The sequence below is a fragment of the Bos taurus genome, chromosome 28, assembly GCF_002263795.3.
Source record: "Bos taurus isolate L1 Dominette 01449 registration number 42190680 breed Hereford chromosome 28, ARS-UCD2.0, whole genome shotgun sequence".
NCBI lineage: Eukaryota > Metazoa > Chordata > Mammalia > Artiodactyla > Bovidae > Bos > Bos taurus.
This window is the reverse complement of record NC_037355.1, coordinates 33,884,506-33,899,982: the sequence shown is the minus strand read 5'-3', so window position 1 is coordinate 33,899,982 and position 15,477 is coordinate 33,884,506.

The following is a 15,477-nucleotide window of genomic DNA, read 5'->3' as shown; positions in this document are numbered from 1 at the left end:
GGAGATCAGTCCTGAATATTCACTGGATGCTGAAGCTGAAGCTCCAATACTTTGGCCACCTGATGTGAAGAACTGACTCACTGGAAAAGACCCTGATGCTGGGAAAGATTGAAGGCAGGAAAAGAAGGGGACGACAGAGGATGAGATGGTTGGATGGCATTATTGACTCAATGGACATGAGTTTGAGCAAGCTCCGGGTGTTGGTGATGGACAGGGAAGCCTGCTGTGCTGCAGTCCATGGGGTCGCAAAGAGTCGACATGACTAAGAAACTAAACTGAACTGAAGATGAGGTCCCTACTATTAAAGAACACATCTCATAGAGGAGTCAGGCACATAAACGGTTTCAGCACACCACAGTGATCTCGTTAGAGGGCTGGTGCGCACAGGTCCAAAGGAGAATGACGGGGGGCGACAGTGATGTGTAAGGGGCTGTCCTACTCCCTCCTCGCTGGGATAAACCTGAGAAAGGGTAGATTTGAAGAAGTAGGAAGTTGTCTTCAAATCCCTGTTAGGCATGGTCATTCTAAACAACCCCCAAAATTCAACCTGACCCAGTGTGCAGAGACTGTGGAAAAGTCAGTTGGCTGTGTGAGGAAGGAGCTGAGTTGGGAGGGGCCACTTTGCAAGAGAGCAAGGTCCCTGGTGTGGAGAAGTCTTTGAGCTGAAACCAGGCCTCGTTTGTCAGGAACATAGCTCAGAAGATTCTCAAGCTGGGAGAAGGGGACAAAGGAACTGATTCTCTGTTCTGATCTATCTTCCTGTTCTCAGAACATTTTTTACCACTTTTAGTCATCTGAAAAACTGGGATGTATGCCCGTGCCTCACCAAGTGGTTGAAAGTGAAAGTGAAAGTTACTCAGTCCTGTCCGATTCTTTGTGACCCCCATGGACTATACAGTCCATGGAATTCTCCAGGGAATACTGGAGTGGGTAGCCTTTCCTCTCTCCAGGGGATGTTCCCAACCCAGGGATCAAACCCAGGCTTCCCGCATTGCAGATGGATTCTTTACCAACTGAGCTATCAGGGAAGCCCCACCGAGGGGTTGGGAGGACTAAATGGGAAACGAGGGCTCAGAGCGGTTAAGTAATTTGCCCAAGGTTACAATGCATGTGAGTAGGGGCACAGGGTCCCTTTCACTGCATTTTTAAAATTAATTTATTTATTTTAATTGGAGGCTAATTACTTTACAATATTGCGGTGGTTTTTGCCCTACATTGACAGTCACTGCGTTTTTTTGAGTTGCTAAGTCATATCTGACTCTGTAGTCCACCAGCCTCCTCTGTCCGTGGGACTATCCAGGCAAGAACACAAGTGGGTTGCCATTTCCTTCTCCAGGAATCTTCCCAACCCAGGGATTAAACCGTGTCTCCTACGTCTCCTGTATCGGCAGGCAGGTTCTTTACCATTGAGCCGCCTGGGAAACCTTTTTTCTGCGTAGTTTTCCGTTTAAACCAGCAGGCCATCCCTTCCTCCATGGTGGTCCCATTGCATTGGTGATGCTATTGGTGTTTAAGGTGAAGGAGTGAAAAAGATGGGAGTTAGATCTCTCTACCTGGTCACTGACCTACAGTCACCATTCACAGATGTTGGCCCAGGCTTGAGCCCACACTGAGCTCAGAAATTCTGCAGGCTGGTACAGCAGGAAGAACTGACTCTTAGAAAATATGGTTCATGTCCCGCATTTTCCACTTAATTTCCATGACTTTAGCCTCTGTTTCTGTCTGTAAAGTGGGGATAATAATTCCCAGTCTAGAAAAACTGTTATGGTTAGCATACACCTCCAGCAAACAATATATAGGAAAGCCCTCTATTAACTAATAAACCTGACAAATGGGGAGGGGAGGGAAGGGAATGGTGCACGTTGAAATCCTGCTGTGTGCCATGCAAGTCACAAGCAGACCCTGAAATGGTGATTCCTGTGCAAGCGATGTATCACAGAATTTATCCTGGGAGAAGCCACTGAGGAAGTGCAGAAAGCCAGACAGAGAAGGGCAAGACACGATGCCCTGATACAATCACAGATAAAGTCCCAGCGTGGCCTGATCCCACAGGGAGCTCTAGAGGGTAAGTTACACCACCAAACTTGCTCAACCTTGAATCAAAGCGTCCATACTCCTGCCTCATTGACCATGGCTTACAGGCCACTCTGAGAATAATTCTTGAGTGAAGTTACTGCAGTAGCCCAAAGGTGGGCCTCTGCAGAAGCTTGCAACTTTGACATATTAGGAGGGAAGCCTTCAGAAGCTGGGCTGGACACACAGAACTCATGAAGGAGATCCAGGGGGATTCAAGGCAGAGAACCGATAGTATCCACTACACAGATCCTCAATATACATGTTCTCATTTAATTAACACTCAACTCAACAAAGAGGGTGTTATTTGCCCCACTGTACAGATAAGGAACTAAGACTCAGAAAAGTGACTCATTCATGAGATCAATTCTACCTACTTCCGAAGTCAGGCTCTCACTGTAATGACTTTACTGCTCCTTTCCCTGTGTTTCCAATCTCCAGATCCCCTCACAGTGAAATGGAGCAGGACCCTATGGTCCTTGCCCCCCATATTCTCAGCCTGCCTTTTGTCAGGGGGGAAATTTAGCCAAAGAATAAATTTAATCAGAGATGTGAAAACATGCAGAAGCAAAGGAAAACAGTCAAAGGAGACCAAATAATATGTTTAGTCAGTAAGCACAGTCAAGGACATTCGGTCCCTTCTCAAGGACTATAGGTAATACTCTGAGCCATATCCTGAGAGCTGTCTTGTAGATACTGAAATCCCTACCAGGTGGAGAAGTCAACTGCATGATGACTAGACTGTAACCATGACATAAACTGCCACAATTTTGAGAACTGGCCTCCAGAGATGGAAACAAACCGCCTTGGAACTGAAGATTAACTGTACCTAAAACAATCAAGATGATGCTGGTCAAACCACCAAGGACCAATTTCAAGATGACTGTCAGAACTGACTGTACTGTTTTTCTGAATGTAGCCCACTCCCTCAGCCTATAAAAGCCCTAACTCACTGATTGTCACTAGGGAGGAGGTGGTCTTTGGACAGTCCGCCCTTCCCCCGAGGTTGCTGGCATCCAAAATAAAGCCAACTTTCTTTTCCACCAACTCAGCCTATTTATCAGCTCTTCGAGCAGCAAGAAGCCAGACCCCACTTTCAGTCAAAATGTCACTGGCCACCTGGGCCCTGCTGTCCTCTAAGGTTTCGTTCAGTCCATCACTAAGGGTCAAGGTTGTCATGGAAGCAGAAGTAATGGACAGCGCAGGGTTGACAGCGGAAATCACGGCAGTGGTAATAACGAAAATAGTGATAATTCTGATGGTGACAACACTGGTCGTGGGAATAGCAGTGCTCGGTGGTGGAGGTGGTGAGGGGGTGGTAGGGATATGACGGAGATGGTGTTGGGGTGGGTGCGGTGTTAGTAACGGTGGCGGCACGGTGGTGGAACTGATGCTGGTGACGATGACAATCATGGTTGTGGCCGCAGAAGCATCAGCATGGTAGAGATAGCAGAGGTGATGACGATGGAGGTGATGAGGGCGGTGATGGTGGAGGTCGAGGTGGTGTTAATGGCACTGCTGGTGGTGATGTTACAATGGTGGATATACTGTTCAGACAATGTCATTGTAGTGATTACTGGTGACACCGCTGTCCAAAAAGATAGCGGTCAACCCTTGCCTTCCTGGCTGCATTGGAAAATGGAGCCAGTGCGTCCACACACTGTGGCTACAGGAAGGCCAGGGAGCCCTCTGACGGATCAGGGCTACAAGGAGAACAGAGTCTGCTATGACGCGGCTGAGTCTGCTATAGAGCCAGAAGTCTGCTGAGGGGCAGAGGATGGCAGAGCCAGCAAGACAGCAGAGCAAGTCAGTCACATCATATTTCAGTAACAGCGTGTAGCTGCTTGTTAGCAGAGATCTGCTTTCCAACGGCAAATAATAAAATTATGCTTTTTGTGCAGCTAATGAAATGCAAATTGAAGCTGGATGCACATTAATGCAAAGAGTTGAATATCCATTTAATCAACTCCTCCCTGCAGGGGCCAATGATAAAAATGACAGAGGAATTGCATTGCTAATTCTGGGCCTGTCACATCTTATACGTCCTTACCTTGTAAACCCGCTATTCCTGTGGCCGACACCTGCCTGCAGGGCCCCAGCTTTATACATCAGGGTTCTGGGAGCCTGGGGATCCCTCTGTGGGGAGGATTAGGTGATTGGGTCTGGATGGGGAGTAGGGAGGCCTGAGGGGGGAGTACAATGAAATAGATCAGATTTCTCCTGTATTCCCAAAATAAATGGCCACTGTCCTCTCCTCTGTCCCCCACCAGGTCAGCCTCTCTCGTATGGGGGTGGGTAGGATGATGGTCAGAATATTTCTTCCTGTGATAGAAATCAAAGAAATCAGACATCCTCAGTATCATACTGATAGCGAACGTGTCAACTGTCCACTCTGCCAGGGGCCGCATGCCATTCACTTGCATCTGCCCAATCACTCAGCACCCGGAAGGTGGGTACATTACTCCTATTTACAGACAAGGACACTGAGGCTCAGAGGGCTGAGGCTCCTTGCCAAAGGACACACAGCTAGTACGTGGTTTAAACCCAGACAGTATGACTCTGAAGTCCATATTCTTTACTATAGTATCCTATTTTCTTTGCAGAAAATGAGACTGGGGCAATAGTCCAGGGCAGACCACCCGGTAGTCGGTGTCCAGTAGTAGAGAAGGGCTTGGAGAGGAAGAGTGGTCAGGAGCGGACCTGAAGGGGGCGGGACTAGTGCTGGGGAGTTAAGGGCATGAAGCTTCTGCCTAAAGAGTAGAGGGGCTGGCAGTCCTTCCTGCCTGGCTCCAAAGGCTGCCCGACCAGCTACTTTGGGGCAGATGAAGCAATGCAGCCTGTCTGGAGCAAACAGAGAGGAACTGGGCCAGACATGCACTCAAGTAAGCCCAAGAGAAAGGCAGTCAGCGCTGACCTGTGAGTCACTGATTCCAGGGACAACGAGGAAGACAGGTCACAGGGACAGGAGGAGCAGTGAGGCCTGATAGGGTGGTGGAGGCCAGAGGTGGTGGGCTGGGGATGAGCTCCATCTGGGTGCATCTTTCTGGGCCTCCACTCTGTCCTGCCAGAGTGGCAAGAAGATGCTTCGGCCTCGGGTCCTCCCCCCGCCTCTCCACCAGCACTGAGAACAGCTCCAGTGGGCTCCAAGGGGCTCCGGCAGACACGTGTAAGTACACTGTGACACGGGGGTCCTTAACCCTCCTGGAAGCATTGGAGGTAGGGGTGGGGAGGGCATGCTTGAACAGCACACGCTGCCTTCACGAGCCTCTGCCGTGACAACCTGTCTGCGGATGTTGATGGGACCTGACAGGCTCCTTCCAACCATCACACCACCACTCTGGCAAGATTTCCCCGTTGCCTGGCCTCTGACGGGACACAGATGAAGAGGTGCGAGCTCCGAGCTCTGTTGTAAACAAGGACAGAGAGTAAGGTCATCCTCAACACTTCCTACCCCACCAGCTAAAGGAGAGACGACCTCGCAGCCTACCTGTGTCACGGCCACGCTGATGCCCGTCACTGCTTTCATTTCCGCCACTCAGTGGCCACCTACTGTGTGCCATTCGGCACTCTAGTGAAGCATGGCAATAACAACCCTTCCAGAAAGAGATTCTTATCGTCCCCATTCTACAATATAGAAACAGAGGTCACACAATTCACTAAGAACGCGGTTCCACTGATAACCAAGGTCGTGCTGTGTCACGCTGCGCTCAGCTCCAGGTCAGGCCGCGCTCAGCTCCAGGTCAGGCCTTGAGGGCGGCCACAGAAGAAGAATGCGCAGTCCCTGCACTCGAAGACCTGGTGGATTCATCTGGGTGACACTCTTCCAAAAGAGTGAATAACTCACACGCACACACAGCGTCCTGTAGCTTAAAACACAGCTTAAAAGCCAAAGCTCGGAGCCGTGAGCTCACTGTGCTGCTGTGGGGGTAACACACAGAGAAACGAATATATGTTTGCGTTTGCTTTAATGTAAGCACATTAAAAAGAAACCCTCTGGGACCTGAGAAATGGGTAACGGTGTCCAGCTGGAGGGTAGGAATGGACAGATCGGGGATCTTTTCACTTTATTTTTATTTTTGAATACACAAATATACCAGCCATTCAAACTTTATTAAATAGAGTCTTTAACTTAAAAAGTTAAGCATCCTTTCACATAATGCCCACAGTAGGATGACGGTGGAGGTGTTCACAGCAAAGGACCTGAAGCTTAGAAAGGTTGGTCTGTGGTTCAGGCACAGGGGAGCCAGAGCAGGGCCAGCCCAGCCAGCCTTGCACTCCACCAACATTTGGTCTTAGTTTAGCACCAGTGAGTCCAGACACAGAGAAGTTCTCAGGAAATAAGCTGTCACCCCTCCCACTCAGACATCAGATAAGAGGGCCATGGTAAAGTAATCTTGCTCCCCTAAAAAAGGAAAACCAGCTAAACCCCAGAGCCTGCAAAGTTGGGACAGAAGAGCCCCTCGGTAGGCAGGGAGGCTGGGCCAGGGCACGCAGACACGATCACCTTGAGCCCTAACTTCCTGGGGGTGGGGTCTGACCTCAGTTCCCACTGCCACCACCACAACCACCTTGGCCTTCCTTACTACCACCAACACCAACATAACTTTCCAAAAAGCTCCACTGAGAAAATCAAGGGCCGCAAGACCAGGAGAGGGAGGTTCTGCTGCTGGGAACTTGTTTCCAGGTGTCCCATCCATACACCTGCTGATCTGCCCACCTTGGCCATGTCCTGACTGCCCACCTGGTGTCCTTGCCACCCCATCCCATCTGCCAGGAGCTGCCCGACTCCCTGCTCCCAGATAAGGCTTCTGAGCCTCATCTCCACAGGAAAAAGGCACCAGTCAGGGCCGGGGCACCCTGGCGTCCTGCCTGGATATGCCTACCCCTTAGAGGCCCATACTGACCCACTCCCTATAGCCAGGCAATGACAAGTGCTGAATAACAAGAGTTACACACGGGCAGTGTGGGCAGGAGGGTCACTGCCTCTCAGGACACGCTGCCTTCGAGTTTGTTTGTGTTGTGTTTGGTTGCATCACACAGCTTTCAGGATCTTAGCTCCTCGACCAGGGGTTGAACCTGGGTCCGCAGTAGTGAAAGCACCGATTCTTACCCACTGGACCACCAGGTAACTCCCTTGAGCTTGTCTTTGATGTGCCCAAGAGTGATAAGACAGACACTGAGCTGGGGAACAAGGCGGATGAGGAAGGGAGAACGGCTTTCACAGCAGTTTTGAGCTAGGACTTCTCCACCAACACTCTAGATCATGGCCTGTGATTAGGGGCCATGAAATGAATGAAACAGGGCTCACCAGGGCTAGGGGAGACTGGAGTGAAAACAACACAGGCTAAAGAGTGTCAGAAACACAAGAGAAGAGCAAGGGAGTGATGATCACTGGGGACGCCCAAGTGGCCCAAGGACAAATACAGTTGCGTTAACCGGGCAGACCAGTGAGGAGGAAACTTCCAAACAAAGGAAACTTCGAACAAAGTTCGATCCCAAACTTCCAGACTTCCAAACAAAAGGAAACCCATTTCCTTTTGCTGTGATGGTCAAGACCAGGTCTGTGCCAGAGAAGCAACGCTTTCCACTGTTTCTGCAGTAAAGATGCTCTGTATCTGTATACCCCAGCATGGTAACCACCAACCGTATGTGTGGTTCTAGGGCACTTGAAATGTGCCTAGTATCCTGAGGAACTGACTGTTTAAAATGTTGTTTTGATTGGTTCCTTTGTCTATTTATTTATTTTCAGGGGGTGCCATGCCATGCAGCATGGACGATCTCAGTTCCCCAACCAGGAATCAAAGCCATGCCCCCTGCAGTGGAAGCATGGAGTCTAAGCCACTAGATTGCCAGGAAAATCCCTGTTTCCATTCATTCATATTTAAATAGCCACACTACTTAGTGTCTCCCCTGGTGGCTCAGACAGTAAAGAGTCTGCCTGCAATGCAGGAGACTCAGGTTCGATCCCTGGCTGGGGAAGATCCCCTAGAGAAGGCAATGGCAACCCACTCCAATATTCTTGCCTGGAGAATTCCATGGACAGAGGGGCCCGGTGGGCTACAGTTCATGGGGTTGCAAAGAGTCGGACATGACTGAGTGACGAACACTTTCACTTTCACTTAGAGGCTAGTGGCTACCATATTGGACAGCCAGGTTTCGAAGTTTCTGGAAGAATCAAGGCAAGAGAAGCTGCCAGTGCTCACCAGTCACTTGTCAGCTGTGTCACAAGAAGAAGAAATCTCTGAGGATTAAGGCTGTGAAAGAGAGGCTAGTCAAGGAGAGAATTTGAGCATGAGTGAACTTCTAGACAAGGTTGGGGTCAAGCTCACCTCACACACCCAAGCCAAACACGGGCCATCTGGTTTCCATGAAGCTGAGGACAGTGACTCTCTGAAATCATCAGTCAGCTGAGTTTGGGGTGGCCTGAATTGTCTTTGTTTGGGGCTGTTTGTTTTGAGTGGTGTCATTATTTTATTTTTAAATTACCTATAATGTACCCTTTAAAAATTCCCTAATTACAGATAGGATAAATACATAATTGCAGACTTTTTAAAAGCACGCATTATTTACTCAATGCTCCATAATTACGGTCTTTTCCATGAAATGTATTATTTCCTGGATGGTCCGTAATCGCTCCTTTGAAGCCGGCTGGGGAAGGCCGAATTGTTCCTCAGATTCGGTTCACAGGTCACTGGTCCCATCCCATCAGGCGGTTTATGAGCCCCTGAGGTCGGTGATCAGAGCCCAGCAGGCCTGCAGGAAGCAGCAGGTTCGGCTACTGCGCCAGCCGATCGCTCCACCATTGGCTCGGGCCTAGTTGAAGACGGCTGGGGTTTGGGGTTTGAGGTTGCCATCTCCTGTTTCTCTCTTGATCCTTCTGCTGACAGGAAGATGGTCAGTGGTCATGAGCTCAGGCTTAGGGCTGGCCCAGTATGTCTCCCAGCTCATCACTGACTCACTCTGCAACTTGAGACAAGGCTCTTTGTTCAGGTTACGTATATAAAGCAGTCCATGAGCTCAAGTTTTGTGAGAGGTGATCCTGAGGAGTCCAGGTGAGGGAGTGGGAAAACGTGAGGAAGAGACCAAAGGCGTATACATGTGCCTTTGTAAGCAAGCTAACGACTGTCGTACACACCTCAAGAGACTATAGAAGACAGCTCAGAATTGCCCCCTGAGGGCCAAGGAAGCTCGGGTTTTTACCCACCGCCTTTTGAGCATTGTCACCGGGCAAAATTAACTTCCTGGCATGCCCAGGATGTAGGTAGCTTGATGCAGGAAGCAACTGACACATAACAACCACTCTCCACCAAGGCTGCAGGCGACCTCCAGGAGGGACCAGAGGGTTATGGGTGGGCCTCAGAAGTATCTCGGGAGAAGCATGTCACTTCTCCTCTCTCTGCCTCAGTTTTCTCATCTGCCAGTGAAAATCAAAATAGTACTTGCTACTCAGGTTACGGGGGAGAGAAGAAGGTAAGACTGGATAAATGAAACTTACTATTGAATAAACAGAAGTTGCTATTATTGTGAGTGATTGCAGACAAGGCCTTTGCTTGGCCCTGGGTCTGCTCTTTCTCCACTACTGCCCTTGGCAGCCCTGGTGGCAGCCGCCACCAATTCAGACAGGCTTTCAGGAGTAGCCAAAAAATTATCTCAGGGCCTGCAAAGCTGACCCCGGCATGATGGCAGGGCCTTTGCCACACTGCTCTGTCCCCATATCTGTTACCCTGAGTCAGACACTGTTGGCTGGTTCATCATTCCATTCCCTCCTTTATCCCTATAGATCCCCAGCTGGTCCAAGAATGAGTGGCTTAGAAAGCAGAATCTGGGTTAGGCCGAGCCAATCATAATAACTCCATTCTCCTCTTCCTGAAGTGGTGCGTTTACACATTTGATCCATTTCCAGCTGAAGAAATGTCAAGAAAGATGTCATTTGGGAAAACTTTCTTCTCTCTTAAAAAAAAGGCAAAAAAGATATTCTGTCTTCTGGTAGCTTTGGACAGTGTTGTATGAGGAGTAATGTTTGATGCAACTGCAGCCGTCTTGCACCATGAGGGCACAAGCCTGAGGACAAAGTCAGAGGCAGAGTGACAATGGAAAAAAAGACAGAGTGACAACCACAGAGCAGATAATGGAAAAACCCAGTGCCTGCGCGTATCGCTGAGTCCCCACATTGAGGAGCCTCAGGATCGTCCTTGCTCGGCCATAAATAATGGTCAACGCTAATGTACCACTTAAGTTGTGCCAGGCGCTGTTCTAATCACTTTGCATTTGTTAACCCATTTAATCCTCACAAAAGCCCAGGAAGGAAGGAGTTATTGGTAGTGCCATTTGCAGATATGAAAACCGAGGTGCAGAAAGGTTAAGTAACTGCCTCAAGGTCATAAATCTAGCAATTATTCTTCCGTACGCAGCCTAGCTTTGGGCTCTAAACTCTTTCTGATTATAGTAGAGTCTGCCACCACTCCACTATTTTTGTAATGTGCAAAAATAAATCTATCCTTCAAGCCATCTTACTTGGTTCTTCTGTTAGATGAAAGCATCCCAACTGGGATGAGGATGAAAAAGAAAAAGAAAGAAAGAAACTCAAAGTTTTTAATTAAAGGGGCTTGGGTCAATCTCTGATATGTGCCTCAAGAAAGTGGTGCCTGGGTGTTTGTTTCTCACACACGTCTTTGGCAGGACCCTCTCTTTGTGATGGTAACATGCGTGACAAGGTACGACTGTCACTACGAGGCCAGCTTCACTCTGAGTCAAAATCTGTGCTCAGCACTTTTGTGGTAATCCTCAAGATGACTCCACAAAGCAGGTGTTACCACCCCTGGCTCACAAATTAGGAGGTCATAATAATACTACCTAGCATTTATTGAGTTCTTACTCGTTGCCAACTACCAGGCTAAGCACTTTTCAGGACTTTTCTCACTTAATCTTCTCAACAATCCAATAAAGCTATCATCATTTTACAAAGGAGGAAATCAAAGGCTCAGAGAAACTAGGTATCATGTCCAAGGTCACAAGATGAGAGGAAAGGCGACAAGTCAGACTTGATCTCCCTGACCCTCAAGCTAGGCAGGCTGGGATCTGCAACAGGGAGGAAAGTCACAGCCAGAGAACCAACCACCACCAGCCAAGAAATGGTCTCGGAGCTCAGTCAGCAGGAACCCAAGTGGCCCTGAGTCCGGAGTGATGGTTATCAGAGGAAGGAAAGAGAACTTGGCATTAAGTGGTATGGCCAGCAGCAGGGAGGAGTGAGCTCCCCATCACTGGAAGTATTCAAATTAAGGCTGAGTAAGAATTTGTGCCAGGAGCAGGAGGGTCTCCAAGAGACAGGGACTTTAGGATTCTAGAATTCTGTAGCCCCACATCCAAACTCTCTCCAGAGTCATGGAGACCTTGTAGCCTGTGTGTTTCCTGCTTATTCTAGAGGGAGGCCATAGAAGTAGCACTGGAGGAGGAGTGCAGCGATCTGACACTCCCTGGCTCAGGGACTCCAGGCCCCTTCTTGTTGCCTTACTGAGTGCCCGGCCAGGCACAGTGCCAGGTGTGGCTTTCTGCAGGTGCAACGAGGTACAAGGATGAGCTCAGATCTCAAGGGGCTTACCATTTAAACACCAGCCTGTAGTATTTCCAGAGAGATTCATCTACTGACTAATGAACACCTCCCTCAGTCCTGTCTAGGTCTGAGGACCTGTGACATGTCCTAGACAGGTCTTCAGGCCTGTGAGGGCTGCTCAGGGGTAGAGAGCAGCCATCTTCATCCTGGCTACTCCTCAGGAGGAATCTGAGGCAATTCTCTATTCCAGCCTCAGTCTTCTCCTCTGCAAAATGGGGGTGTAAACAAGAAGTTCCCAAGGTCACATCTGGTTCTGGAGCGGAGGTGCTGGATGTCTATACAAGGTTGCCACATGGGTCCCAGGTCTTAGAAGAGAGTGAGTAATTCCCTGGCTTCTAAGTGCTCGGTCTGGGGAACAGAAAATCGTGGAGTTCCCCTGGGCCTTGTCAATCCTTTGTACTCACATAATGGCTCCCAAACTCACCGAAGAAAATGAGTTCTAAGGTGGTCAGGTTCACTCTTCAACTTCATCACTTTCTCTTTTTTTTTTAGTGTTAAGTCTTACATATTGCTTTTGCTTTGTTTTGGCCATGAGGGATGTGAGAGCTTAGCTCCCTAGCCAGGGATTGAATGTTCACCCCCTACATTGGAAGGCTAAGTCTTAACCACTGGACCACCAGGGTAAGCCCCACTCTCTAGCTATGAAGGCATCACAGACACAGAAGGACCCAGACTGAAGTTCCCCAACCCCGCCCCTTCCTACTTAAAATCTTGGGTAAATCTGTGTAAGACAAAGGTAACTTTGGTTTCTCATCTTTGAAATGGGAATATAATATCACATCACCCCACTATTGGGAAGATGAAATAAAGCATTAAAGGATCTAGCATAGTAATAACTAAGTACACAGCTGGTACTCAGTAAATACCCATTTTCTGCCCATGGGCAAGGGCACAGCTCCTCCCCCTTCTCCCGTGGAGAAGGGCAGCTGGCCTTCGGGCAGCTCAGGACCTGCTTTGATGCTGGCCAGGATATAGGTGATGTCCCCACCCCTAGAGACAGGACTCACACAGAGGGGGAGCCGACTGAGGCGGCATGTTCTCAGGGCAGATAAAGGACAAAGACAGGTCCAGGGCAGAGCTGCGTCAGCAGTTAGGAAGGGCAGTGCTGTGACAGGGACACTGAGCACAGCCCACTCTTCTGAGCAAGGCCCAAAAAAAACACACTTGGCCACAAGAGAGTGCACTGCCTAGCAATGAGCAAGAATGACTGTTAGGCCCCCAGGCCTCTTCCCGGCCCTGACGGTCCTGGATACAAAATCGCAGGAAGACGAGGACAACTACGGAAAGAGGCACGGGGAAGAGAGAGTGAAACAGGGCCCTGGGGTTCACTCAACAGTGGCGGACGGTCCTGCCTCCTAGGAGCTCCCAGTCCAGGAGGGAGACAGGCACAAAAGCAAAGAGTCCCAGGCTCAGGGTGATGGGCGGGAAGCCGGAGGTGAGCAGGAGGTACAGGAGACAGCCGGCGTCTGGGCCCAGGAAGGGCTTCACAGAGGAATGGTGTCTGAGGGTAGCTACCTATGTAAAGACGCCAAGAAGAAAGGGGAAGAAAAGAGAGAGAGCCAGCCAGACGCTCCACAGCCATGAGCGGCCTGGCCCAGAGCCCATCTCAGGATAAATCATGACTCAGTGCCTGGCTCCTCCTGTAAATCTGGGAGACAGACGAGCGCACTCTGGAGGGCCTGCCGCTCTCCGGGGAGGGCCCCAAGCTTGTCACCAGTGATAGGAGATGCAAACGTGTCCATTTGTGTGTGCAGAGCTATGTAAGTCTGCATGCACACTCACGCTCATCCGCTTTTACACATATATACCAAGGCAGCGCACAGAGCAAAAGGGCAATTGGCTGCCAAGGGGTTTTTGTAATGAGACTTCATGATTCATCCCTGCGTTCAAGATAGGAGCTTCAGGGAAGAGACCTGCACAGTTCAGGCCCAAAGCCACCTCTTTCAGCAACAAGGTTCCTTTGGCCCCTGTTGCTGCTCTTACAGGGAGAGACGAGAGTGAGCAGGAGGGTGCAGGCTTGGGAGATGGATCGCTGGGCTTCCAGCTTCAGCTTATCAAAACTTTTTAGGTGACCTCCCCTATCTGGGCCTCAGTTTCCCCATCTGTACATTGAGGCAGTCAGTCTAGATCATCAACAGCAAGGAGCTATTATTTTACAACCAATCCTAATCAATTGGTAGTGGCTGCCTGGAGCATTCTGATGACAAGAACCTGGGGTCTGTGCAGAGACATGATTGATTAGTGATGTCTGCTGTAGGCAAAGGTGGGAGCAGAGGTGGCATGTGTGCTACTTACCATCCCTTGCTGCTTGAGCCTTGACATACCATGAATCTCCGATCTGACTTCATCTGGGCTGAAACGGGGCTCTGACCAGTGATGTGCCAGACCAAGCTCATACCCAATCATAAGAGACTTTGTGTAGCTCTTCCCAACTCCACGATCAGTGATATAACACTGCTAGCTTGAAATCAGCCATGATGGGAGTAGTTACACCAGGGAAACTGGAAAATTATACAAATCAAAGTATTTTTACCCCCAGAGATCTGTTGTTAAACATTTACCAGCACAGCACTGGCTCTATTCACCCTCACAGCCCTGGCCAGCTACGAGGAACAGAGAATCAAGGTACCTCTTCAGTCCTGAGCTCCATGGATAAGCCTTGTTCACCGGTGAGTGACTGGTACCTACAGGTGCTGAAGTCCAGACCACTTTATCCGAGACTGGCAATCCCTGCATCCCACCTTGTTTGTGATCCTGTTGCTGCTTGTCTCAGTCCATTGGAGCTGCTGTAATGAAATACCACAGGCTTTGTGCTTTGTAAATAACTTTCGTTTCTCACAGCTCTGGGAGACTTGGGAAGTCCAAGATCCAGACATAGCACATTCAGCGTCTAGGGAGACCCTGCTTCCTGGTTCATAGACAGCAGTCTGCTCCCTAAATCTTTGCATGGTGGAAGCGGTAACGGAGCTCTCTGGGGTCTCTTTTTTAAGATATTAATCCCATTCATAGGGCTCTGGTTCCATAACCAGTCAACTCCCAAAGGCCCAATAAACATTCATCCCATACCACTGCTCTGGCAGCAGGCACCCCCATTCAGTGGTCCACTCCATCACCCTTGAGAATACCCATGCTCTCCTCTTCCAGGAAGTCACCTCAGACTACTTTAATTTGCAGTGAGCCCCCCAACTCCAAGCTCTCATTTCCCTTTCTGTGTTTATTGGTTCTGGGATGAAGACTACCTCCCTGGAAAAGCTTCTGGGTTCAAAGCCTATGTCCCCTCCGTCTCCATTCCCCACAGTCAGTGTGCCACTTTGGCCTGGCCATGAAATAGATGCTTGGGGAGATGCCAGCTGTGTCATCCCCTGCCTGGGACCAAGTCCTGAAATGTATGTAGCCATCATCCCAGTCAGACTCTCATTTTCCAGATGGAGAAACAGAGGCCCAGAATAGTATCCCCTGCCTGTCAACAAGCTGATCTGAGAACCAAGGTCTCCAGGCTCCCCACCAGGCTGCCTAAGGAGTCCCATTTACAGAAACAGAGGCTGAGGCCCACACAGGGCAAGAGATTTACCCCAGGTCACAGCGTAATCCAGTAGCAGAGGCAGGGTCCCAGATCCCCAGCATCCGTGAGTGGGGCCATGTCCCCTACATCTGTGTCCCCTTCCTCACTCTTTGCTCCACCTCCATCCCACCTAACCAGGACTTGACTTGTCCACAGCGGGGCCGTGGCACCCACGCCCACCATTCTCTCCACCTGCAGCCCTGGCACCCAGTAGGGAGCCAGGCCCCATCTG